Raw genomic sequence first — 27405 nt, 5'->3', positions numbered from 1 at the left:
AAATTTTATTACAAATTTGAATAATTACATTAAATACCAATTCTTAGTCCTTTGCTAAGAAAATTTTGTTATATTTTCTTGAATTTCAAGTCTGAATAGTAAAGTATTTAATAATGTTTGAGTGGAAAAATTAAAAATATTTAGTTTAAAATTTTAAATTTGGAGGGTTTTTGCCTGTCAGATTCTTTTGTTTGGTGTTACTCCCACTTTCTTGAATAATATATTATATTATATAAATAATACATAAACATACGAAATAAAAGAAGTATTGATATATAGAAGAAAAGGCAAGAAAGTCCTTTTTTATCCTTCTGATTGCTTTCTTCTTACTGGAGATAAAAAAATAAAAAAACACTTTTAATGGTTTGGTATATATCTTTCTAGATCCTTCATTTTGCCTTAAACTTTATTATAGATATATCCTTTAAATATATGTAATGTTTATATATACCATGTAGTTTTAAAACTATTTTTTAATAGACTCATTTTTAATATAAGTAATATAATAAATATATTGGTCTGTGACTTTTGCCACTTAATTTTATATACTGGAAATTGTTCCATGTTAATGCATATAGATCTATCTTGTTCTTAACTGCTGCAAAGTCTTCCTTACTAAGAATATGCTATAATTTACTTGACCATTTCTCTTTTCAACATTTAGATTATTCCAGTATTTATGATTACACACAGTAGTTTTATTTATATTCTTGTGTACATATGTTTTCCATAGGATAAATTCCTAGAAGTGGAATTGCTGAAAAGAAAGTAAATACCAATTTAAAATTTTGGTGGACATTATACCAAATTGTCCTTTGAGAAGATAGGGTTAATTTGTATTTGGCCAATAGTTTATAAAGTGGTCATTTCCTTACATCTTGTTAATACTGGAGTCTTCTTAATTTTTCTCAAATTTTCACATTTTTCTTCAGCAGAAAAAATGTTACTTCATTGTTATTTAATTTGTGTTTCTTTATTGCTAGTGAGGTTGAACTTTTTTTCATATGTTTATTAGATATTTATGTTTTGTCAGTGAGTTACTTGTTCATATATATTGTCCAATTTTATACAGTATTATTTGTATTTTTTGTTTATATATAGGAGTTTTTAATATAATATGGACTCATACTTTGATTACATATTGCTAATATTTTCTCATTGCTGCTTATCTTATTGTTTATTGTATTTTTTTCTGTATCAATTTTTAAAAAATATGCCAAATTCTGGTAAGGGTTCTGAATCAAGTCCTTTTGGTTGCAAACAACAGAAAGTTACTCTGGCTTTTGCTAACCTAGATTCAAGCAAGTTGAAAAACAACATAAGTTTAAAACTTTTATAGTGTTGTTGTTCTGGTAAGGCTTTTAATGTATGAGTTAGATTTATAATTTCATGGGTTTTTTTGTTGTTGTTTTATAAATATTTATTTATTTATTGTTGTCCCAATATCATTCTTTAAATTCTTCATCCTTTCTCACTTGATTTGAAATGGCACCTATTATAGTCTTATTCTGGACTCTGTTTTATGCTATTGATCTATAATCTATCACTGGGTGTCTTAGTCCATTTGGGCTGCTATAACAAAGTAGTAGACTGGGTGACTTATAACAATATTATTTATTTCTCACAGTTCTGGAGGCTGGGAAGCCTAGGATCAAAGTGCTAGCATATTTGTTACCTGGTGACAGCCCCTTCCTGGTTCATAGACAGCTGTCTTCTTGCTGTGTCCTCATATGGCATTGAAGGCAAGGGAGCTCTCTGGAGTCTCTTTTATAAGGATACTAATCCCATTCATGAGAGCTTCATCCTTAGGACCTAATCACCTCCCAAAGGCCAAACCTCCAAATATGATCACATTGGACAATAGATTTCAACTTAAGAGTTTTGGGAGGACACAAATATCCAGTGTATAGGAGTGGGCCAGCAACACACTTTTAACTACTTTTGCTTTATATGTTTTGATATTTTGTAGGGCAACTGTTTGTTTTGCTTTTCATATTATCCTGGCTTTTCTAACATTTTCTAGATGAATTAGAATCAGCTTATCAGATTCCATAAAACATTCTATATTATGATTTAGATTGGAGTTGCATTTGCTTTCTAGAGCAATTTGACATCTTAAGAATTTACATCTTTATAATCTTCAGTCTTTTTATCCTGGTACATGGTATTTTACCCCCATTTATTCAGGCTTTGTTTAAATTACTCAATAAAATTTTGGAATTTTCTTGCATATTCCATATTAGTTTAATTCCTGGACATGTAACTTTTGTTGCTGTTGGGGATGGGATCTTTTTGTTCATTAGATTTTTAAATTTTTCTGAATGCTATTGATTTTCATATATTGACTTTGTAACTAGCTCACTTACTGAATTCTTTTATTACTTGTATTTGTTTTTCAGTTGATTTTCTTGAATATATTACATATATTCATTTTATATATACACAGTACACATATATAAGACAATCACATTATATGCAAATAGTAACTGTCTTACCTTTAAATTTCTAATAGTTCCCCACTCCCCGTCCTTTTTGTCTCGTTAACTTGGATTAGACCTTTAGAACAGTATTGAACAGTAAACTTGTAGAGTGCATCTTTGTCTTATTTCTGATTTAATGTGAACCCATCTGGTGTGTTTCTATGTTAAACTGGGTGTTGGCTATAGGTTTCTTTTTCTTTTTTTTTTTTTTGTGGTACGCAGGCCTCTCACTGTTGCAGCCTCTCCCGTTGCGGAGCACAGGCTCCGGACGCTCAGGCTCAGCGGCCATGGCTCATGGGCCCAGCCGCTCCGTGGCATGTGGGATCTTCCCAAACCGGGGCACGAACCCGCGTCCCCTGCATCGGCAGGCAGACTCTCAACCACTGCGCCACCAGGGAAGCCTGGCTATAGGTTTCTTAAAGACGACTTTTGTCAAAGGAATTTCCCTTTTTTTCTAGATCCTTAAGGTTAATATTTTAATCAGGAATTGAATTTTAACAAATGCTTTACTATCTTCTTTGTTGTAAATTAATTGTCCCTATATGCATGGGTTTATTTCTGGGCTCTCAATTCTGTTCCATTGATCTATGTATCTTTTTCTGTCAATACCATGCTATTTTGATTACTATGGCTTTGAAATATTGTTTGAAATCAGGGAGTGTGATACCTCCAGCTTTATTCTTTTTTCCTCAGGATTGCTTTGGTTATTTAGGGTCTTTTGTGGTTCCATATACATTTTAGAATTTTTTGTTTTACTTCTGTGAACAATGTCTTTGGGACTTTGATGGGGATTGCGTTGAATCTGTAGATTGCTTTAGGTAATATGGACATTTTAACAATGTTAATTCTTTCAGTCCATGAGCATGGAATATCTTTCCATTTATTTGTGTCTTCAGTTTCTTTCAACAATGTCTTAGAGTTTTCAGGTCTTTCACCTCCTTGGTTAAATTTATTTCTGGGTGCTTTATTCTTTTTGATGCAGTTGTAAAGAGAATTTTCTTAATTTCTCTTTCTGCTAACTCATTATTAGTGTATAGAAACCCAACCGATTTTTGTATGTTGATTTTGTACCCTGGAACTTTACTCATTTATTATTTCTAATAGTTTTTTTTGTGGATTCTTTAGGGTTTTCTATATTAAAATCATATCATCTGCAAATAGTGACAATTTTACTTCTTCCTTTTCAATTTGGATGCTTTTTACTTATTTTTCTTGCATGATTGCTCTAGTTAAAACTTCCAGTATTATGTTGAATAAGAATGGTGAGAGTGCATATCCTTGTCTTGTTCGTGACTTTAGGGGGATAGCTTTCAGTTTTTCACCATTGGGTATTATGTTAACTGTGGGTTTGTCATATATGGCCTTTATTATGTTGAGGTACATTCCTTCTATACTAACTTTATTGAGAGTTTCTATCATAAATGGGTGTTGAATCTTTTCAAATGCTTTTTCTGCATCTATGAAATGAGATCATGGTTTTTATCCTTAACTTTGTTATAGTGATGTATCACGTTGATTGATTTGTGGAAGTTGAAGCATCCCTGGAATAAATCCCACTTGATCAATGTTATTATACTTTTAATCTATTGTTTTATTAATCTAATATTTTGTTGAGAATTTTTGCATCTATGTTCATCAGAGATATTGGCCTATAATTTTGTGTGTGTGTGTGTGTGTGTGTGTGGTCATTGTCTGGTTTTTGTATCACAGTGATGTTGACCTCATAAAAATGAGTTAGGACGTCTTCCTTCCTCTTCAAGTTTTTTTTTTTTTTTTTTTTTTTTTTTTTGTGGTACGCGGGCCTCTCATTGTGTGGCCTCTCCCATTGCGGAGCACAGGCTCTGGACACGCAGGCTCAGCGGCCATGGCTCACGGGCCCAGCCGCTCCATGGCATGTGGGATCTTCCCAGACCGGGGCACGAACCCGTGTCCCCTGCATCGGCAGACAGACTCTCAACCACTGCACCACCAGGGAAGCCCCTCTTCAAGTTTTTTGGAGTAGTTTGAGAAGGATAGATATTAAATCTTCTTTGAATATTTAGTAGAATTTACCTGTGAGGCCCTCTGGTCTTCTGGTGGACTTTTGTTTCATGGGAACTTTTGGATTACTGTTTCCATCTCTTTACTAGGGATTGGTCTATTCAGATTTTCTATTTCTTCATGACTCAGTCTTGGAAAGTTGTATGATTCTAAGAATTTGTCCATTTCTAGGTTGTCCAATTTTTGGCATATAGCTGTTCATTATATTTTATTATAATCCTTTGTATTTTTGTGGTATCCATTGTTATTTCTTCTATTTTGTTTCTGATTTTATTGATTTTATTAACAGAGCCTCCTGTCTCTCTTTTTTCTTAGTTAGTTTAGCTAAAGGTTTGTCAATTTTGTTTATCTTTGCAAAGAACCAGATCTTAGTTTCATTGATCTTTTCTGTTGTGTTTTTATTCTCTATTTCATTTATTTCCTCTCTGATCTTTATTATTTCCTTCCTTCTACTGACTTAGGACTTTATTTGTTCTTCCTTTTCTAGTTCCTTTACATGTATGGTTAGATTGTTTAATATTGTTCTTGTTTCATTGAGACTTTTCTTGTTTCTTGAGGTAAGCCTGTATTGCTATAAACTTCCCTCTTAGAACTGCTTTTGTTGCATTCCATAGATTTTGGTATTTTATATTCTTATTTTCATTTGTCTTCAGGTAATTTTTTATTTCTTCTTTCATTTCTTCATTGAACCAATAGTTGTTAAGTACCATGTTGTGCAGCCTCACATATTTGTGACTTTTCCAGCTTTCTTCTTGCAGTTTATTTCTGTTTTCATACCATTGTGATTGGGAAGGATGATTCATATGAATTCAGTCTTTAAATTTATTGAGACTTGTTTTATGTCCCAACATATAGTCTATTCTTCAGAAAGTTTCGTGCACACTTGAAAGAAAATGTGTATTCTGCTGCATTGGAATGGAATTTTCTGTACAAATCTATCACATCGATCTGGTCTAATGTTTCACATAAGGCCAGTGTTTCCTTGTTGACTTTCTGTCTAGATGATCTATTTATTGATGTAAGTGGAGTGTTAAATTCCCTACTATTACTGGGTTGCTATCAGTTTCTCCCTCTAGGTCTGCTAATAAGTGTTTTATATATTTTTGTGCTCCTAGATTAAGTGCATATATATTAATAACTGTTATGTCTTCTTGATGAATGATCCCTTTATCATTATATACTGTCCATTATTGTCTCATGTTAACTTTTTTGGCTTGAAGTCTGTTTTGTCTGATGTGAGTATGTCTATACCCACTTTCTTTTGGCTGCCATTTGCTTGGAGTATCATCTTCCATTCTTTCACTCTGAGCCCGTGTTTGTCTTTAGAGCTGAGGTGAGTTTCTTGGAGGCAGCATACAGTTGGGTCTTGCTTTTTAATCAGTCCAGCCACTCTGTGTCTTTTGATTAGTGAATTTAATCCGTTTACATTTAGGGTGATTATTGATAGGTGAAGACTTAGTACTGCCATTTTATCTTGTTTTCTGGTTGCTCTATTTCTCCATTATTTCTTTTTCCTTGTGATTCTGCCTGCCATTTTGGTTTAGAGGTTTTCTATGATGTTTTTCTCAGTTACCTCTTTTTTTATATTTCATGTCTCTGCTCTAGATTTATGTTTTGGGGTTACCATGAAGTTTGTATAAAATGTCTCATAAATAAAATAGTCCTTTTTTAGGTAACATCTTATCTTCACTTACCTATATATTCACTCTACCATGTTGTTGACATCACTTTCTCCTAATATATTTTCTAATATTAAGCTATACTTACATTTTTGGTATAAAGCCATTTGGATTATGGTGTGTATTTCAGAGTTCCCTAAATTTTATGCATTTGCTTACAGCTATGAGTACTCTATACTATTTTTCCATAAATGCTCCATTTAATATATATGTTTAAAGAAAATTTTCTGTAAGAAAAGTAAGTGGGAAAACATTATCACTTGCCATAAATAGAAGGTTAAAAATAAAGATATAATTATTAAAATAAAATGTCTTTGTACCACTAAAATAATTATCCATATTACTAGTTATGTGTGAGAAATTTTACAAAAGTTATTTATATTTAATATGGGGCTGGATTAATTTGCTAATGTTTTACATAGATTTTTGCATCTGTATTCACAGGTGAGGTCTTGTTTTATAGTATAAATACTGGCTTAAACTAGCCTGTTGAAAAACGTTAAGAAGCCTTTCACCTTTTGTGTACACCAGACATGTTGAATAACACATGAGTTGCCTGTTCCTTGCAGCTTTGGCAGATATCCTTCATAAAGAGTGTGCTTGTATCTTTTTTGGGAAGTAGAATTTTGATGACTCATTATGTGTCCTCTGTACTTATTGGTTTATTTGTGGATTTTACCTCTTCCTGAGTCAATTTTAGAAATTGATATTTTCCTAGAAAAACAAGTATTTCACTTACATTTCAAGTTTCTTGTTAGTTAGTAATATGTGGTATCCTTTTATTTAAAACTTTTCCTCTGTATCTGTTACGACCCCCTTTATCTTTTCTTGGGATGATTATTTCTGTTTGATTAAGAGAGAGACAGGATAAAGAGAGGGGAGGGGAAACTTTTTTCCCCTAAGAAAAGAAACAGATCTATTTTATTGACCTTTTCAAAGAACCAGAATTCAGCTTAACTGATCAAATCTGTTTCTTTACTATTTCATTAATTTACACTCTTATTTTTATTTATTTATTATGCTTTAAAAAATTTCTAGTTTTCTTACTAGTTACCTCACCAAAGCCTTGGCTAATTTTTCAGTCTCTTTTCCTAGTAGTTACATTTAAAGTTATTAAGTTTCCTTATGGTAATAAGTTTTCACAACAAAATTTTGATAATAGTGTTTTATTTTTATTTACTTTTAAATAAGATGGGAGTTCAGTTTTATTTCCTTTTTAATCTAAGACTCTTGGAAGAACATTTTTTAAGTTTTCTAAGTGGATACCTTTTATTTTTTGCTATCTTTTTATTTATGTCCATTTTTTATTCCACCATGGACAGAGAATGTGACTTATTTAGAAGAACTTACTGAGAGTTTAAAAAACAGTGAGTTTTTGGAACTACCCCATAACTACTTGAAAATGAGGCATGTTCTCAGCTAGGTCCAAGATGGCAGAAGACTCGACTTCCAGTGAACCTTGAGCCTCATTATATGCTCTTTGTAATACCTTAGCATGCTAAATAACATACCCACCAGTGCCATGACAGTTCTAAGGCTAACCATAAAAGGCCAAAAAGTGGGCAATGGCCCAATTCCTGGAAATTCCCTCCCCTTCCCCAAAATAGTTGGAATAATCCTTACAGTCATTAGGCTATGAAATTACCCAGTCCCCAAAAACTAACCACCCCATGTTTCGGGGCCTCTCACCTTCTGAGATGGTCCACACTGTCTGTGGAGTTTCTATCTCTCTAAATAAATCCACTTCTTACCTATTTTGATAAGGTGAAAAAAAAGAAAATGAGGCATGTTCTTTGTATTAGGGATATAACTTTTTAATAGATCCATTAAAGTACACTGGTTAATTGTGCTATTCAAAATCTGTATGTCTTTGCTTATTCTTGCCTATTTCACTTGGCAAATCATAGGGGAATATTAAATTCTTCCAAAATGAATGTGGGTTTGTCCATTTCTATCTATTGCAAGGTTAGGTTGATGGGATTTTTAATGGGATGGGATTACATATGTTTTAGTATAGAATATTTTTCTTGACCTACTTTAACTTTTCTAACACTTGATTTTTTAAAAAAAAATATTTATTTATTTTTATACAGCAGGTTCTTATTAGTTATCTATTTTATACATATTAGTGTATATATGTCAATCCCAATCTCCCAATTCATCCCACCCACACTCCCCCACCCTGCTTTCCCACCTTGGTGTCCATACGTTTGTTCTCTACATCTGTGTCTCTATTTCTACCTTGCAAACTGGTTCATCTCTACCATTTTTCTAGATTCCACATATATGCATTAATATATGATATTTGTTTTCCTCTTTCTGACATAACTTCACTCTGTATGACAGTCTCTAGGTCGATCCACGTCTCTACAAGTGACCCAATTTCGTTCCTTTTTATGGCTGAGTAATATTCCATTGTGTATATGTACCACATCTTCTTTATCCATTTGTCTGTCGATGGGCATTTAGGTTGCTTCCATGACCTGGCTATTGTAAATAGTGCTGCAGTGAACATTGGGGTGCATGTGTCTTTTTGAATTATGTTTTTCTCTGGGTATTTGCTCAGGAGTGGGATTACTGGGTCATATGGTAGTTCTATTTTTAGTTTTTTAAGGAACCTCCATACTGTTCTCCATAGTGGCTGTATCAATTTACATTCCCACCAACAGTGCAAGAGGGTTCCCTTTTCTCCACACCCTCTCTAGCATTTGCTGTTTGTAGATTTTCTAATGATGCCTGTTTCTAACACTTGATTTTTAAAATTATATTTTGTAACATTACACTTCACAAATGTTTTATGCTGGCTTTTTTATTGAAGTATAGTTGATTTATAATATTATATTAATTTCAGATGTACAGCATAGTGATTCAGTATTTTTACACGTTATACTCCATTCAAAGTTATTACAAGGTAATGGCTATAATTCCCTGTGCTGTATTCTTTGTTGCTTATCTATTTTATACATAGTAGTTTGTATCTCTTAATCCCATAACTGTAATTTGCCCCTCCCCCTCCCCTCTTCCCTTTGGTAACTGACTTTAAAAAATCAATAAACTTTAATTTTTTGAGCAGTTTTAGGTTCGCAGCAAAATCTAGTGGAATGTACAGAGTTCCCATATACCTGCTGCCCCTACACACCTACAACTTCCCCCACTGTATACATCCCACATCACAGTGAAACATTTGTTATAGTCAATGAACCTACCTTGGCACATCATTATCACCTCAAATCCATAGCTTACATTTGGGTTCACTCTTGGCGCTGTACATTCTATGGGTTTTGACAAATGTGTAATGCCATGTCTCTACCATTGTAGTATTATACAGTATAGATACGCTGCCCTAGAAATCCTCTGTGTTCTGTTCTGCATGTTTGTCCCTCCCTCCCCTCTAAGGACGGACAATCAGTGTTCTATTTGTTGTCTCCACAGTTTTGCCTTTTCCAGAATGTCATATGGTTGGAATCATATAGTGTGTAGCTTTTTCAGATTAGCTTCTTTCAGTTAGTAATATGCGTTTAAATTTACTCCACGTCTTTTCATGGCTTGATAGCACGTTTGTTTTTAGCACTGAATAATATCCCATTCAGTGGATGAACCTCAGTTTATTTATCTATTCACCAACTGAAGGACACCTGGGTTGCTTCCAAGTTTTGGCAGTTATGAATAAAGCTGATGTAAATATCCATGTGCAGGTTTTTGTGTGAACACATATTTTCAGCTCCTTTGGGTAAATACCAAAGAGTGTGATTGCTGAATCATATAGTAGAAGTATGTATAATTTGTGAGAATCTACCAAATTATCTTCCAAAGTGGCTCTATCATTTTGTGTTCCCTGCAGCAATGATTGAGAGTTCCTGTTACCAAATTCTCACCACGCTTTGGTGTTGTTGGTGATTTGGATTTTGGCCATTCTAATAGGTGTATAGTAGTATCTCATTGTTGTTTTAATTTACATTTCCTTGATGACATATGAGGTTGAACATGTTTTAATATGCTTGTTATCTGTATATCTTCCTCGCTGAGGTGTTCGTTCAGGTCTTTTGTCCATTTTAAATCAGATAGTTTGTTTTCTTATTGTTGAGTTTTAGAAGTTCTTTGTATATTTTGAATAATAGTCCTTTATCAGATGTCTTTTGCAAACATTTTCTCCCAGTATGTGGCTTGTCTTCCATTTCTCTTGACATTCTCTTTTGTAGAGCAGAAGTTTTAAAATTTAATGAAGTCCTGCTTATTGTTTCTTTCATGAATCTTGCCTTTGGTGTTATATCTAAAAAGTCACTGCTGTACCCAAGGTCATCTAGGTTTTCTCCTATGTTATCTTAAAGGAGTTTTACAGTTTTATATTTTACATTAGGTCTGTGATTCATCTGAGTTAATTTTTGTGAAGTGTGTATGACCTATGTCTAGATTCATTTTTTTTCTTTGCATGTAGATGTTGTCTAGTTGTTTCCGTCTCCACACGTCTTTGCTCCACTGCATTGCCTTTGCTCCTTTGTCAAAGATCAGTTGACCATATTTATTTGGTCTTATTTCTGGACTCTGTTCTGTTCCATTAATCTATATGTCTTCCACCAAAATCACAGTATCTTGAATATTGTAGCCTTATAGTAAGTCTTGAAGCTAGGCAGTATCAGTCCTTCAACTTTGTTCTTTTCCTTCAATATTGAGCTGTCTATTCTGGGTCTTTTGCCTCTCCATATAAACTTCAGAATTTGTTTGTCCATATCCACAAAATAACTTATTGAGATTTTTGTTTGGGATTGAATTAAATCTATAGATCAAGTTGGGAGGAATTGATGTCTTGACAATATTGAATCTTAACTATGCACAAACATGGAATATCTCTTCATTTATTTAGTTTTTTGTTTTTGTCCATATGAATTTTATAGTTTTCATCATATAGTTCTTATACATATTTCATTAGAGTTTGTACATTTATACCTACATTTTTGGGAGGGACTAATGTAAATGGTAATGAGTTTTAATTTCAAATTCCATACGTTCATGGTATATAGGAAAGTTACTGACTTTTGTATAATTAACCTTCTATCTTGCAACCTTGCTATAAGCACTTGTTAGTTCCAAGTTTCTTTGTTGATTCTGTTTCTTTGTTGATTCTTTCAGGTTTTCTGTATAGGTGATCATGTCATCAGTGAACAAAGACAGTTTTATTTCTTCTTTCCCAATCTGTATACCTTTATTTTTTTTCTTGTCTTATTGCATTAGTTAGGACTTCAGATACAATGTTAAATAGCAGTGGTGAGAGGGGACATCCTTGTTTTGTTCTTGATCTTAACAGGAAACCTTCAAGTTTTTCACTGTTAAATATGGTATGAACTGTAGATTTTTTGTAAATTTCTTTTATTTATTTTTTTTCTGCTCTGTGTGGCATGTGGGATGTTAGTTCCCTGACCAGGGATTGAACCCGTACCCCCTGCAGTGGAAGTGCAGAGTCCTAACCACTGGACCTCCAGGGAATTCCCTAAATGTTCTTTATAAAACTAAGGAAGTTTCTTTCTATTCCTAGTTTGCTGACAGGTTTTTTTTTTTTTTTTTTTTTTTTAGTATTTATTTATTTATTTGGCTGCATTGGGTCTTAGCTGCAGCATGTGGGTTCTTTCATTGCAGTGCATGGGCTTCTCTCTAGTTGTGGTGTGCAGGCTCTAGAGCACACGGGCTTAGTTGCCCCACGGCATGTGGGATCTTAGTTCCCCCACCAGGGATCGAACCCACGTTCCCTGAATTGGAAGACGGATTCTTAACCACTGGACTGCCAGGGAAGGCCCTGCTGACAGTTTTTAACATGAATGAATGTTGGATTTTGTCAAAATATTTTTCTTCGTCTATTGATATGATCATGTGACTTTTCTTCTTTAGCCTGTTGATGTGATGGATTACATTAATCGATTTTTGAACGTTGAACCAGGTTTGATACCTGGAATAAATCCCATTTGGTTGTGGTGCATAATTTTTTAAATATATTTTAAAATTTGATTCACTAATATTTTATTGAGAAGTTTTACATCTATGTTCATGAGAGATATTGATCTATAGTTTTCTTTTCTTGAATTTTTGTCTGGTTTGGTATTAGGGTAATGCTGGCTTATTGAATGAGTTGGGAAATATTCTCTTCACTTCAATCTTTTGGAAGAGAGAATTGGTATAACTTTTTCCTTAAAAAATGGTAGAATTTTTTAAGGAAATTAAAAAATTTGGTAGAATTTATCAGTGAATCCATCTGGACCTGGTGATTTCTGTTTTGGAAGTTTATTAATTGTTGATGATATTTCTTTTCTAGATACAGTTATGTTCAGATTGTCTATTTATTCTTGTGTGAGTTTTGGCATTTCTTTTAAGGAGTTGATTCATTTTATCTTGGTGATCAAATTTGTGGGCTTGGAGTTATTCATAGTATTTCTTTAAAACATTTTTTTATACTTTTTTTCTGTTGAAGTATAGTTGATGTATAATATTATATGTCACAGCTGTACAACATAGTGGTTCTAAATTTTTAAAGGTTACACTCCATTTATGGTTATTATAAAATATTGGCTGTATTCCCTGTGTTGTACAGTATATCCTTGTAGTTTATTTTATACATAATAGTTTGTACCTCTGAGTCCCCTACTCTTGTATTGCCCCTTCCTCCTTTTCTCTCCCCACTGGTAACCACTAGTTTATTCTCTATATCTATGAGTCTGTTTTCATTTTGTTGTATTCATTAGTTTGTTTTATTTTTCCACATATAAGTGATATCATACAGTGTTCATCTTTCTGTCTAACTTATGTCATTTAGCATAATGCCCTCCAAGTCCATCCATGTTGTTACAAACGGAAAGATTTCATTCTTTTTTTTATGGCTGAGTAGTATTCCATTGTATATATATACACCACATCTTCTTTATCCATTCATCTCTTGATGGACACTTAGGTTGCTTTCATATTTTGGCTATTGTAAATAATGCTGCTATGAACATTGGGGTGTATATATCTTTTTGAATTAATGTTTTCATTTTCTTCGGATATATACCCAAGAGTGGAATTGCTGGATCATACGGTAATTTTGTTTTTAGTTTTTTGAGGGATCTCTAGTGATGACTCCTCTTAATTTCTTTCTTTTTTTTTTTTTTTTTGCGGTACATGGGCCTCTCACTTTTGTGGCCTCTCCCATTGCGGAGCACAGGCTCCGGACGCGCAGGCTCAGTGGCCATGGCTCACGCGCCCAGCCGCTTCACGGCTTGTGGGATCTTCCCAGACCAGGGCATGAACCCGTGTCCCCTGCATCAGCAGACGGACTCTCAACCACTGCGCCACCAGGGAAGCTCTCCTCTTAATTTCTGATACTAGCAATTTGTATCTTCTCTCTTCTTCTTTGTTCGCCTTACCTGAAGATTATCAATTTTATTGATCTTTTTAAAGAACCAGATTTTGGTTTTATTGATTTTTCTCTATTGATTTCCTATTTCAGTTTCATTTATTTCTGCTCTAATTATTATTATTTCGTTTCTTCTGCTTACTTTGTATTTAATTTGCTCTTCTTTTTCTAGTTTCCTAAGGTGGAAGCTTAAATTATTGATTTTAGATCTTTCCTCTTTTCAAATAAATGTTTCCAATGCCATAAATTTCCCTGTAAGCACTGCTTTGCTGCATCCCACAAATTTCAATACGTTGTATTTTCACTTTCATTTATTTCAAAGTATTTTTAAATTTCTCTATGATTTCTTCTTTGATACACCTGTTAATCAGGAGTGTGTTGTCTAATCTCCAAGTATTTTGGGATTTCCCAGCTCTTTCTGTTTAATTTCTAATTTAATTTTATTGCTGTCTAAGTGCAGACATTGTGTGATTTTTATTCCTTTAAATATGTTAGGATGTGTTTTATGGTCCAGAATGTGGTCTATCTTGGTAAGTGTTTCATGTGAACTTGAGAAGAATGTATTACACTGATGTTGTTGGGTGAAGTCATCCGTAGATGTCAGTTATATCAGTTGATTGATGATGCTGTTGAGTTCAACTATGTCCTCACTGATTTTCTGCCTCCTGGATCTGTCCATTTTTGATAAAAGGGTGTTAAAGTCTCCAACTGTAATAGTGAATTAATCTGTTTCTTCTTGCAGCTCTATCAGCTTTTGCCTTACATATTTTGATGCTCTATTGTTAGGCTGTCTTCTTAAGGATTATTATCTCTTCTTAGAGCATTGACCCCTTTATCATTTTATAATACCCCTCTTTGTTTTGTTTTTTTTAAAGCAATGCATTCTTTTTTAAAAAATTAATTAATTAATTAATTAATTTTTGGCTGTGTTGGGTCTTCCTTTCTGTGCGAGGACTTTCTCTAGTTGAGGTGAACGGGGGCCACTCTTCGTCGTGGTGCACGGGCCTCTCACTGTCGTGGCCTCTCTTGTTGCGGAGCACAAGCTTCAGATGCACAGGCTCAGTAGTTGTGGCTCATGGGCCTAGTTGCTCCGTGGCATGTGGGATCTTCCCAGACCAGGGTTTGAACCCGTGTCCCCTGCATTGGCAGGCAAATTCTCAATCACTGCGCCACCAGGGAAGCTCCCCATCTTTATTTCTGATAACTTTCCTTGCTTTGAAGTCTTCTCTGTCTGAAACTAATATACTCTCATTTTCTTTTGATTAGTGTTAACATGATATATCTTTCTCCACCCCTTTATTTTTAGTCTGTATGTGTCTTTATATTTAAACTGTGTTTCTTGAAGATAGCATTATAGTTGGGTCTTGCTTTTTGATCTACTCTGACAGTCTCTGTTTTTTAATTGGTGTCTGTAGACCGTTGATATTCAAAGTAATGACTGATATAATTGGATCAACATCTACCATTTTTTGGTTATTGTTTTCTATTTGCTGCCCTTTTTCTTTGTTCTTATTTTTGTCTTCCACACTTTTTTCTGCCTTTAGTGGACTTGACAGTATTTAATACAACAATTCCATTTCTCTTTTTTAGAATATCAGTTATACTTCTTTTTCTCACTTTTTTAAGGTGTTGCCTTAGAGTTTGCAATATATTTTTATAACTAATCCAAGTCTACTTTTAAATAGCACTTCACTGCTTCATGGGTAGTGCAAGTGCCTTATAATAACAAAATATTCCTAATTCTTCCCTCCCATCCTTTGCATCACTGCTGCCATGCATTTTACTTACAAGTAAGCACACATAAATATCTATATATAGATAGATATAGATATCTCATAGGTAATCAAATATATTGTTGCTCCTATTAGTTTGAATAAACTGTTACCTATTAGACCAATTAAGAATAAGGAAAAGTTTTTATTTTGCCTTCACTTATTCCTTCTCTTATGCTCTTTTTCTTTATGTTGATCTGAATTTCTGTCCTATATTGTTTTCCTTCTTTCTGAAGAACTTCTTGTAAAATTTCTTGCAAAGCAGATCTACAGGCAGCAAATTTCTTCAATTTTTGTTTGCCTGAGAAAGTCTTAATTCTCCTTTACCTTGGAAGGATAATTTCTCAGGGTACAGAATTCTAGGTTGATGGTTGTTTTCTCTCTCAAACTTTAAATATTTCACTCCACTATTTTTTGCTTTCATGATTTCTGTGGAGAAGTTGGATATGTTTCATCTTTGTTCCTCCATAGGTAAAGTGTTTTTATCCTTTCATTTCTTTTTGGAGTTTATCCTTGATTTTCTGTAGTTTGGAGATGTTAAATCTTAGTTGGCATTTATCCTGCTTGGTATTCTCCGAAGTTCCTGGATCTGTTGTTTGGTGTCTGACATTAATTTGGAGGAAATTGTCAATCATTGTTTCAAATATTTCTTCTTTTCCTTTCTCTATTTCTTCTCCTTCTGGTATTCCTATTATGTATATGTTATACTTTTTATAATTGTCCCAAAGTTCTTGGATATTCTATTATTTTTAAAAATTTTTTCTTTGGGCTTCCCTGGTGGCGCAGTGGTTGAGAGTCCGCCTGCCGATGCAGGGGACACGGGTTCGTGCCCCGGTCCAGGAAGATCCCACATGCCGCGGAGCGGCTGGGCCCGTGAGCCATGGCCACTGAGCCTGCGCGTCCGGAGCCTGTGCTCCGCGATGGGAGAGGCCACAACAGTGAGAGGCCCGCGTACCGCAAAAAAAAAAAAAAAAAAAATTTTTCTTTGCTTTTCAGTTTCAGTAGCTTTTCAGTTCTATTGTCATATCCTCCAGCAGAGAGATTCTTTCCTCAGTGATGTCTAGTCTACTAATCAGCCAATCAAAGGCATTATTCATTTCTGTTATGGTGTTTTTTTATCTCTAGCATTTTTTGATTCTTTCTTTGAAGTTCCATGTCTCTGCTTACATTATCCATCTGTTCTTGCATGTTGTCTGCTTTTTCTATTAAATCCCTTTTCATATTAATAATAATTTTTTAAAAATTCTGGTCTGATAATTCCAACATTCCTGCCATATCTCACTCTGGTTTTGTTGCTTGTTTAGTCTCTTCAAACTGTTTTTTTGCCTTTTAGTATATACTGTTAAGTTTTTGTTGATAGGTGGACATGAAATACTAGTAAAAGGAATTGCAGTATATAGGCCTTTAGTAATGTGGTGGTAGTGTCAAGGGAGGAGAACTGTTGTACAGTCCTATGATTATGTCTCAGTCTTGTAGTGAGCCTTTGCCTGTGGACTGTGAACACAGATATTTCTCAGTTGCCATATCTTCCATCCCCACCCCCCTGACCTTAGGTGGGACAGGATTTCTAGAGCTGGGCTAGGGCTGGGTTTTTCCGTTTGCCAGGTTAGTTAGGCTCTGATAATATCCCAGCAGGTTAAGTTCTGGTAAAATAGTTTCTCCTGAGGGCAGGTCTTGTTAAACATAATAGAAAGCTTTGGCATATTTAAAATATTTGCTTTTCCCCTTCCCCTGACAGAAGCCCAAGTAGATTTTTCTTTGGATATTAGAAAATTTCACTCATAAATTTACTCTCTTCACTGCTTTAGTTATGCTGCACGTATTCTGATATGTTGTATTTTCATTTTCATTCAGTTCTGTGTGTTTGTGTATAATTCTTAACATTTCCTTTGAGAGTTTTCCTTTGATATACAGATTATTTAGAAGTGTGCTGTTTAGTTTCCAAGTGTTTGTAGACTTCCCTGTCATTTTTCTGTTAATGATTTCTAGTTTGATTCCATTATGGTCAGGGAACATATTCTGTATGATTTCAACTTTTAAATTTTTGTTGAAACTTGTTTTATGGACAAAGATAGGCACTTGCTTTGGTGACTGTTCCATGGGTACTTGAAAAAAAATGTGTACACTGCTGTTGTTGGGTGAAGTTTTCTAAATATGGCAGTTAAAACCTGGTGTTTGATGGTTTTGAGTTCTTTCATTTCCTTGCTGATCTTCTGTCCAGTGATTCTGTCAGCTGCTAAGAGTGGAGTATTGGAAGTCTCCAACTCTAATTGTGGATTGTCTGTTTCTCTTTGAGTAATATAATTTTTGCTTCACGTATTTTGTAGCTGTTTTGTTTGGTGTGAACATATTTAGGATTGTTATGTTTTCCTGGTGGATTGATCCTTTTATCATTATGTAATATTCTTCTTTGTCTCTAGTAAAATTGTTTACTCTGAAGTCTACTTTGTCTGATGTTAATATAGCGACTCCTGCTTTTTTTTTTAAAAAAAACTGTTTAGGGCTTCCCTGGTGGCGCAGTGGTTGAGAGTCCTCCTGCTGATGCAGGGGACACAGGTTTGTGCCCTGGTCCGGGAAGATCCCACATGCCGCGGAGCGGCTGGGCCCATGAGCTGTGGCCGCTGAGCCTGCACGTCCGGAGCCTGTGCTTTGCAACAGGAGAGGCCACAACGGTGAGAGGCCCGCATACCGCAAAAAAAAAAAACAAAAAACTGTTTACATGGTATATTTTTTCCATTTTACTCTCAACCTACCGATGTCATTGAATTTGAAGTGGGTCTTATAGCATATTGTTAAAGTATGTTTGTTTTTTTTTAATCCACTCTGCCTCTTAATTGGTGTATTTAGATTTACATATATATTTAGGTAATTGTTGATATGTTAGGGTTTACATATGCCATTTTATTTGTGTTCAGTTTGTTTCTTCTGGTTCTCTTCTGTTTCTCTTTCTTACCTTCAGATTGGTTTGTTGAGCATTTTTAGGATTATATCTTGACTTATAGTGTTTTAAGTATATTGCTTTGTATAGATTTCTTAGTGGTTGCTCTAGTTATTGCAATATAGATGCATAATTTATCATAATTCAGTTATGATCTGTCTTAACGTGGATTTCTTTGGGTTTATTCTATTAAGATAGAATGGGATCTTCCCTACAGCTTGTTGAATCTGTAGGTTTATATCTCTTGCCATGATTACAAGTTTTCAACCATTATTTCTTTGAATATTTTTTAATCCTACTTCCTCTCTCTCCTCTCCTTCTCAGACTCTGATCATATGAATGCTAGCTTTTTTGTTATTGTCACACAGGTCTCTGAGACTCTGTTAATTATTTTTTCTGTCTATTTTCATTCTTGTTCAGATTGGTGAATTCTGTTGATCTATCCTAACATTCACTGATTCTATCTTCTGTCCTTAAACTCTGCTGTTGAGCCCCTCCAGTGAGGTTTTTTTCTTTTTTTCTTTCAGTTATTATATATTTCAGTTCTATCATTTCTGTTTGGTTTTTTGTAACTTCTATTTCTTTGTTGAGATTTTCTTTTGTTTCAAGAGAATTTTTAATTGCTTTTAAAAGAATTTTTATGATGGCTGCTTTATAATCCTTGTCAGATAATTCCAACATCTGATTCACCTCAGTGTTGGGTCTGTTGATTATCTTTTCTCGTGAACATTATGATTTTCCTGGTTCCATGATGAGTGATTTTCCATTGAGCCTTGATTATTTTGGAGGTTATACTGTGAGACTCTGGATCCTATTCAATCTTTTTTTTTTTTTTAGCACACATTCCCCTTGTTGAGATAAAGCGTGAAAGCCAAATGGGTATGTTTGTTCAGCTTCCTGCTAGGTCCAGTGTCACTACTTTAGCAAAAGTTGGGTTTTGACTTACACTGCCTTGTATAAGACTAGTGAAGTTGAAGTTAACATATTGCCCTTGGCCCCATTCACACCTTTCTGGCAAAAGTAGGTCACCAACTTGCACAGCCTTGTGTCTCTGCATGGGGATATAAGATCAGTTCCCCACTGAACTCACTGTCACCAGGGAGGGGGGAACCAGAGAGCTGTCTCACACTGCTTTTTTGCAGCAGGGTGGGGGCAGAAGCTTCGTTTCTCTCTGTGCCCCACTGACACCAAAGGATGGGAGAAGTAGGGTGCCAACCAGCCCTGATTCTGCCTCATTGATGCCAGCTAGGAGTAGAGGCTCATCTCCCTGCATGTCCCACTGGCATCAGAGGAGGGGAAGCAGGGTGTTGACTACTCTGTGTCACTACCTTTTTCTACCTCACTGATACTGCATGCAGCTGGAGGCTTCTGACTGAGACCCTCTGAAACAGGATACGGGTAGGGAGTCAGAATAAGAGTGCCACCAGTCCTGTTTTTCACTGCTTCCTTTGGTCTCTTTGCTGCCAGTTGGGTTTAGTTCCCCACTGGGCCTCACTGACACAAGGAGTGTAAGGAAAGTGAGTGCTTACTACTAACAACTTGTACCGCTTTGTTCAGATTCATTGGTGCAGGGTTGGGGTGGAGGCTCAGCTCCCCGTTGGCCCCACTGACACTACCGTGTGGGGGAATGGGAGCATATCTTGCTTCTACAGAGGGGAACGGAAGATCGGCTCTCAGCTTACCCCACTGATACTATACCGGCCAGGTGACCTGGAGTGCATCACCTGCATCTGTGGAGCAGGGCTGTGGTGGTGTGGAAGATCAACTCTCTGCTCAGTTGTGTCTGCCCTTAAACCGTGAGGTGGGGAGGGGAGTACAGTTTTACAGTTGATATTTGGTGAGAGAAGGCAGCTATTACCAAGATTGTTTTCTATTGTTTAGTCAGGCTTTCCCTAATCAGCTAAGTAGATCAGACTTTTCTTATTTTTTTTTTTTTTTGTCTGTGGCTTTTGGTGGTTCTGGGTTGGAAACTTCTGTAGCACTCTGTGAGATGTATGGGAGACAATAAGCAAACTCAGGGATCTCATTGCCTTGGCATTTCTCAAGTCCTGAAGCAGTGCTCCTCCATCTTGGTTGTGACCTTGTGTTGATTTGTTAGTCAACTTAAATATTGCTTTGAGTAACTAAGAACATTTTTTTAAAGTAATGGCTTAAATTCTCACAATGTTAATAGGTAGCTCACAAAAGTTAGTAGTTAGATATATGCATCTCTACGTGCCTGCTAAATATTTCCTTTTTGATTTCTCTTTTGCTTATGCCAAATTGAGATGGTGCATGGAAATTTAAGCAGTGGAAGGCTAGGCCTGTCCATGAGGAACTAGACTTAAGAGTTCTGTTGATCATAATTGGCCACTCTCACAAATCAGATGAGCTGTAGAAGTCAAATCTAGACCAGTCAGCCCAAGAAAGGGGCATAGGTACACACCAAGGGTTCAGAGAGCCAGATTGAGTCCACAATTTGGGATCAAATTAACAGAGCGTCTGCAAGTTTATAAATGAAGACACTTGGAGGAAATAGATGTACCTGGCTGGAGTAGAGGATAATGGGGCAAACAGGCAGATTTTGTAAGTCATTATCTTCCTCTGCCAAAACTACCTCCCTCATAGACCAGTTATGTCAGTTAGGAATGCATTCTGGAGCAAGTGGCTCGAATGGACAAGGTTTTATTTGTTTCTTGAATCAAAAATAAGGCGTGTAGGCAGCTCAGAATGTCACCAGGGATCCAGCCCCTTTCCATCTCTCATTCCGTCTTTCTCAGTGAGTAGGCCTTCAGTCTCATGCTGATCTCCTCATGATCTCAAGATGGCTTCTGCACTGTCAAAAGTACATTTCTAGGCAGAAATATGAAGGGGGAAGCAGTCAGGGGAAATGCCAGTGACAGGAGGTCCAAAGCTTTCCCACAACTGCAGGGGAATCTGGGGAACTGACTTCAGGGAGTTGGCTCATTGCTTCCTGAAATAACAGGGTCTGTTGTAAGGAAGAAGACACTAGCAGGGCCTGCCTCTCTGGACATTACATTTCCCTCCAGAAAATAACACATGGCTGCTTACTTTAGTTCCTTAAGAGGGGGGAAAAATAGTTATCTCAAGGAAAGAAACCTATCAGGGCCTCCCTTTTTTAAAGGTCTTGTCTTTTGCACACGTCTTACTCAGGCTCAGCTTTTTTACTTGTACAGTACTCTCTATTGTCTATGGAAGTAGTGTAAGAGGCATACATGTTAAAAATGTTTGTGACAACTGAATTTTGAATAATCAAGATTTTATAGAACAAAGAACTGATGCAGAACTATAGCTCTCATGGTTTGGGCATACTTCCTAGGCATTCATTTCACATATCTAGGAGCTTTCTCAAACCTTCACCTCTCTCCTAAGATTCTGATTTGCCTTTTGGGGCCAAGTGGGAATCTCCGCAGTGAAATAAAAGCTGTTACTGATGAGAGTGTGACTGGGCATATGAACATGGGGAAGGCAGGAAAAAAAAGGTTGAGTACCATTTGGAAGAGCATTGGTTCTTTGTCAGGCTACTGAAAAATGACTCCAATAGACACAGGGTGTTAGTAGCAAATAATTTAAACCTAGATGTTTATATCATGTTTCTCTTATTCTAGATGTATGGATATGAATTTATTATATTGATATTTGTACTATGTATTACTTAAACTTTGAGAAACCTAAACAGGTTTTATTCATACCATGTAGCTCCAAGACCAGCTAATCCTTTTATTATCTTTTCATTTTTCTCCTGTACCAGCACTAATTGTGTTCCAGACCAAAGTACTTAGGTATAGAGCATACTGTTTTCCATTACTCCTTTTCCTTGTGGACACATACAAACAGTAAATACTAGAAGTTGACAGCTGGTTTTTACTATTGATATAAATAATATTTACATGGGTTTCTCGTTACCAGATCTGGCAAGGTTATGGAGATTGATATTTACTCAACAACATTGATAGACCTGTGTATTCATGTATATCTTTTATTACCAGTATAACTTTGAAAGCTCTTCTGTGTATCATTATGTTGTTGCTATAGCAACATGGTTACCAAAATAAAGTACATTTTTTCTGCTTTGTGTTTTTAAAGAAGGTCTTTTTAATCCCTCAAGCTTTTTTTTTTTTTTTTTTTCGGTACGCGGGCCTCTCACTGTTGTGGCTTCTCCCGCTGCGGAGCACAGGCTCCGGACGCGCAGGCTCAGCGGCCATGGCTCATGGGCGCAGCCGCTCCGCGGCATGTGGGATCCTCCCGGACCGGGGCATGAACCCGCGTCCCCTGCATCGGCAGGCGGACTCTCAACCACTGCGCCACCAGGGAAGCCCTCCCTCAAGCTTTTTAATCAACACGGCAGATCAGCGGTCCCCAACATTTTTGGCACCCGGGACCAGTTTGGTGGAAGACAATTTTTACACGGATGGGGGGGGTTTGGGGGGTATGGTTTAGGTGGTAATGCAAGTGATAGGGAGCGATGGGGAGCGGCAAATGAAGCTTCACTCGCTCTTCTGCCACTCACCTCCTGCTGTGTGGCCCGGTTCCTAACAGGCCATGGACTGGTACCAGTCCCCAGGGTTGGGGACCCCTGCTATAGAGTTTCTGTCCCAGACATTCAGTATTCCTTCTATTTATCTTTCCTCCTTGAATTTCCCTTACTTAAAATTAGTTATCATTATAACATAAAATACAGTTTGTATTGGACTAAATCCTAGTGGAATTACAAGAATAAATGAAGCGAAGCAGTGTATGATATAGTATAAACAGTAGAGGCTCTGCTATTGCTTAGCCCCATGACCTTGCCTCGTAATCTTTTTGTACTTTTAACATATAGCTTTTTTTTTTTTTTTTTTTTTTTTCCGGCCGCACTGTGGGGCTTGTGGGATCTTAGTTCCCCGACCAAGGACTGAACCTGGGCCCTTGGTAGTGAAAGCACTGAGTCCTAACCGTTGGAGCGCCAGGGGATTCCCTCTTTTTGTACTTTTGATTTTTCATCTATAAAGTGGTCAGAGACATAGCTACTTCACTGGGATGATATATACATTACTCTGTGCCTGGCAGGAATTCAGTTTTTTTCACTTCCCTCACCTTCCTTTTTTTTTCCTTCCTGTGTTTTTTAACTAAGGTTAATAGCATACAGTCCCCCGCCCCCCTCCCCCCCACCATAGATAGCATCACATTCCCACCTACTTTGGATATCTAAACATTGCCCAATATCACAAGGGAAGTTCTTGTATCTAGGAAATATCCTGATCTCAGCTCTATCATGACAATTAATTTCAGTTTAATTGGGGGTTTTAAAATGCCTAGCCCAACTTTGATTAGGTTCATACCCTGTGTTTTCTGCTCGGTGGAGTAGAGATTTTGTAGAAAGCATAACTTTAGAGCTTAATTGTTACTTTTATTTATCATACATCCTTCTTTCCAAAAAGGGTGTGAGGTGTTTTAAAAGGACATAATAAAATTAACAACATAGGGGAAAAACGGAGGGAGCTGCTGGATAAAAACCAAGAAACGGCATATGTAAATCCTGAGGGTCAACAGTTAAGTGCAGCTTTCCTGCAAATCCTTCTACCTGAGCTTTTAGGGATTTCTGAAAGACTTTTTGTAGGAGTAGGATTGGAAGAAGGGTTTGGGGAGGTGGATTTTCTTTCTTTCTTTTTTACGTTTATTTATTTAAGCAAGGCTGACTTAGTACTAGAAGAAATCTATGAGAGCTCTACGGAAGTAATTCAGGAGGGCAGTGGGGCCCTAGTGAGAACCCGCACTTTCTGCCCTATTGAGGGCAATCCTATCAGGCGCTAGGTAGCTGCCCTCTAACGCTGGAGGCAGCAAGACCATTCTAAACCACCCAGCCCTGCTTACCTTTCCATTAGTTTTCTTTCTATCCTCACCTTTCCACCCAGCTCCTTACTGCCTCACCACCAGGCCTGAACAAACAAGTCAGGACATGTTATTTTAGCTTAGGAATAGAATGATATTTATTTGTTGTGGGTTCGAATTAATGCATCTTCAAAAAGTGTGCATTTTTGTTTCTTCTTAGATTCTTCACGATTTACATATTTCTAAATGGGAACACTTTCAAATTGGAGAAAACTGAATTAACTCATTGGGTGAGGTATGATTAGAAACTCTTGTCATATCCATTTTATAGATGGATAAGCAAACAAAAAGATTGAATAACAGTGCTGACACAGTTGATTAAATTCGTTGTCTTTTCTGTAACATCACTATTTGGGTTACTTGAAGAAACCACACAAATATGGCTATGGCAAGCGATGGCATGAAGACACTGTCATTGGAGACCTGCTCTTTTCTATTTTGATTCTACATTTTCTCTTCAGTTTCCAGCTGTTCTTATCCAAGCCCAAGGCCTCAGTTACTCTCTTTGTGTTGTGGGCTTGTGAATCTCCACTTTTACTTCTAACTTATCCTCTGAGCTCCAGGCTAATCTATTCGACTCTCCAATCAACATTTCCACCTGGCTGCATCACAGGCTTCAACAGTGCCCCAAGATGAACTGGTCGTCTTCTGTCCACATCTGCTACTCTTGTCTTCTTAATGCCAGGAAATGTTTCCCCCATTATTACTAGGCAGCATTTAAGGTAGTGTTGAGAATCTGGGTTCTATAATCAGATTGACTGGGTTTGAATCTTGGCTCCACAGGTTATTCGTGTTATGGACTTGCTTCAGTTTCCTAGTCTAAAATGGGAGTAATGCTGCTACATATATCACAAGGTTATTCTGAGTATTAAATAGGGTTGTTGTGAAGTGTTTATATATATATGTACATTTAATAAAATACATAAATTACTTATATAACAAGTTATGATTATTATCATTCCTGGGCATTCCTTGATTTTTCCTATTTTATCACCTTCTTCCTGAATATCTCTTCAATCTGTCTATATGTTTCTCAATCCACACAGCCACCATCCTGGTCCATTCTCTGTTTGGACATCTACAGTAGTCTCCCTACATGACCTGAATGAATCTGTTCTTTAGTCTGTACCCAAGATGGTTGTGTCAAAATACATATCTGACTATTACACTCTACCACTGTACCTGCCACAGGTTTGCATTTGCCTTAGAATAAAGTCCAAATCCTCTCTATGGTTTGAGACTCTATATGATCTGTGGCCCTTGGTTATATCCCAGCCTCACCTGCTTTGTTCCAGTCATCCTAAACTTTTTTTTTCAGTTCCTAAGATGTACCATACTCTCAACCATACCCTTTGAATGTACTGTACTTTCTCCTGGGGACTCTTCCCCCTTCCACGTTCTTCTATTTCCTTTTGCAGGTCTCAGCTAAAATTCCAGGTCCTCAGGAATTCCCTGACCCGTGATGGAGCTCCATGATATTCTTTGTTTTCCATTTTTATAGTGCTCTTCATACTTATAGTTATTTGTTTAACGTTTGCATTCCTGGCTTTAATGTGAGTTCTGTGAAAACCAGTCTTATTCTTTGCTTTATCTATCCCCAGCACCTAACAGAGTATCTGGCACATAGTAGCACTCCCAAATATTTTTTTGATTTCATTAATTTATAAGCAGATAGGAAAAATGTATAGTGGCTTCCTGTGTTGGAAAAATTCTCCACTCTGATTCTTGTAAGCAGTAGAGCTGACCTTTCTCTATAGATGCTGAAAAGGCTAGACACTCACTTTCTCAGCCTCACTTGCAATTAAGGGGGACTGTCTATGAACATACTATCAATTAGATGTAAGTGAAAATCTGCTGGGGGTTTGTGGGAAATTTTATACTCCTCCTCCCCTTTGTGGTTTCCTTTTTATTCTTCCTACCTGAAATTCAGAGGACAGGCTGGAGGCAGATCAGCCTTCTGTAATGGTGAGGTTACTTTGAGGAGGGTGAGCATGACATTCTAAGAAAGACAGGAGGAGTCTGGGTCATTGATGACATCTTAGTACCCTTCTACTGTCCCTGAAATGCCTCTCCCCAGACTTCTTGTTATATGAGAACAATTAACCACTATATGGTTAGTAAACTGTAGTCTGTTTTCTGTTGTATGTAACCAGATACAATCCCTGATAAATAAACTTGCTACCTACATCACTTATTTGGTACCTAGCATGTGCTCTTTTATGATAGTGGATGAATGGATGGATGAATGCATGGATGTATGGGTGGTTTGGATGGATGAGATGGATGGACAGATGGGTGGATAAACAGCAACCAATAGATTATACTGCTGGAGAATCAAGACCATATCTTATTTTTTGTGTGTCACCCTTTCCCCACCCAACCCTATCCACCCTGAATACTGCACTGCATATAGTAGATGCCCAACAAATGTTCATCGGTGATGATGTTGATTGTGGATTGAAGATGTTATTTCATTAGGGAAGGCTATGAATAAGGTTTAATTTGGTTTCTAACAATGCAATCCCGTAAAATGGTAGCTTCTATACTTTCACAATCTAAAGATGCTCATAGACATTTGGATCAATCTTGTGGTGGTACATCCCAGATAATTTAGAAATTTACATGTTTTTATAAAAGTCAGAATCAAGGATATATCTTGGCAAAGGTTCTTCTCAATGGTGTTTAAAACAAAACAACCTTTATTAAATGAAAGGATGTCAAGTAGTGTAATTCTCTGCTGAAACAGCACATTATAAGAGGACCATAAGATTCATATCCAAATTGGGAACTTTATGAGAGTCAAATGGATGTTATTAAGAATTATTCTTTGAGACTTTATTTTTTAAAGCAGTTTTAGGTTCACAACAAAATTGATAGGGAGATACTGAGACTTCCCATATCCTCTCTTCTTCCACACATGCATAGCCTGCCCCATTATCAATATCACTCACCAGAAGTGTACATTTATTTTTTCCAAGGATCAACCTATATTTACATATCATAATTGCCCAAAGTCTGTAGTTTTTCTTAGGGTTCCCTTTTGGTGTTGTATTCTGTAGGTTTGGCAAATGTATAATGATGTATATCCATCTGTTGTATCATACAGAATAGTTACACTGCCCTAAAAATTTTCTGTCTTCTACCTGTTCATCTACCCCTCCCCCCAGCCACCACTGATCTTTCTCTTGAGTCCATAGTTTTACCTTTTTCAGAATGTCATATAGTTGGAATCATACAGTATGTAGCC

At 36.4% G+C, this 27405-nt stretch overlaps 1 protein-coding gene across 1 annotated transcript in view; it reads left to right on the top strand.

The window, feature by feature from the left end:
* The window catches only part of LEKR1 (leucine, glutamate and lysine rich 1), a 277970-nt gene that overhangs the window by 37791 nt on the left and 212774 nt on the right, over positions 1–27405 (top strand). The window lies entirely within an intron of this gene.

The sequence above is a fragment of the Globicephala melas genome, chromosome 4 (genome assembly GCF_963455315.2).
Source record: "Globicephala melas chromosome 4, mGloMel1.2, whole genome shotgun sequence".
In the NCBI taxonomy this organism is placed as follows: domain Eukaryota; kingdom Metazoa; phylum Chordata; class Mammalia; order Artiodactyla; family Delphinidae; genus Globicephala; species Globicephala melas.
This window is presented reverse-complemented; position numbering and strand designations above follow the sequence as displayed.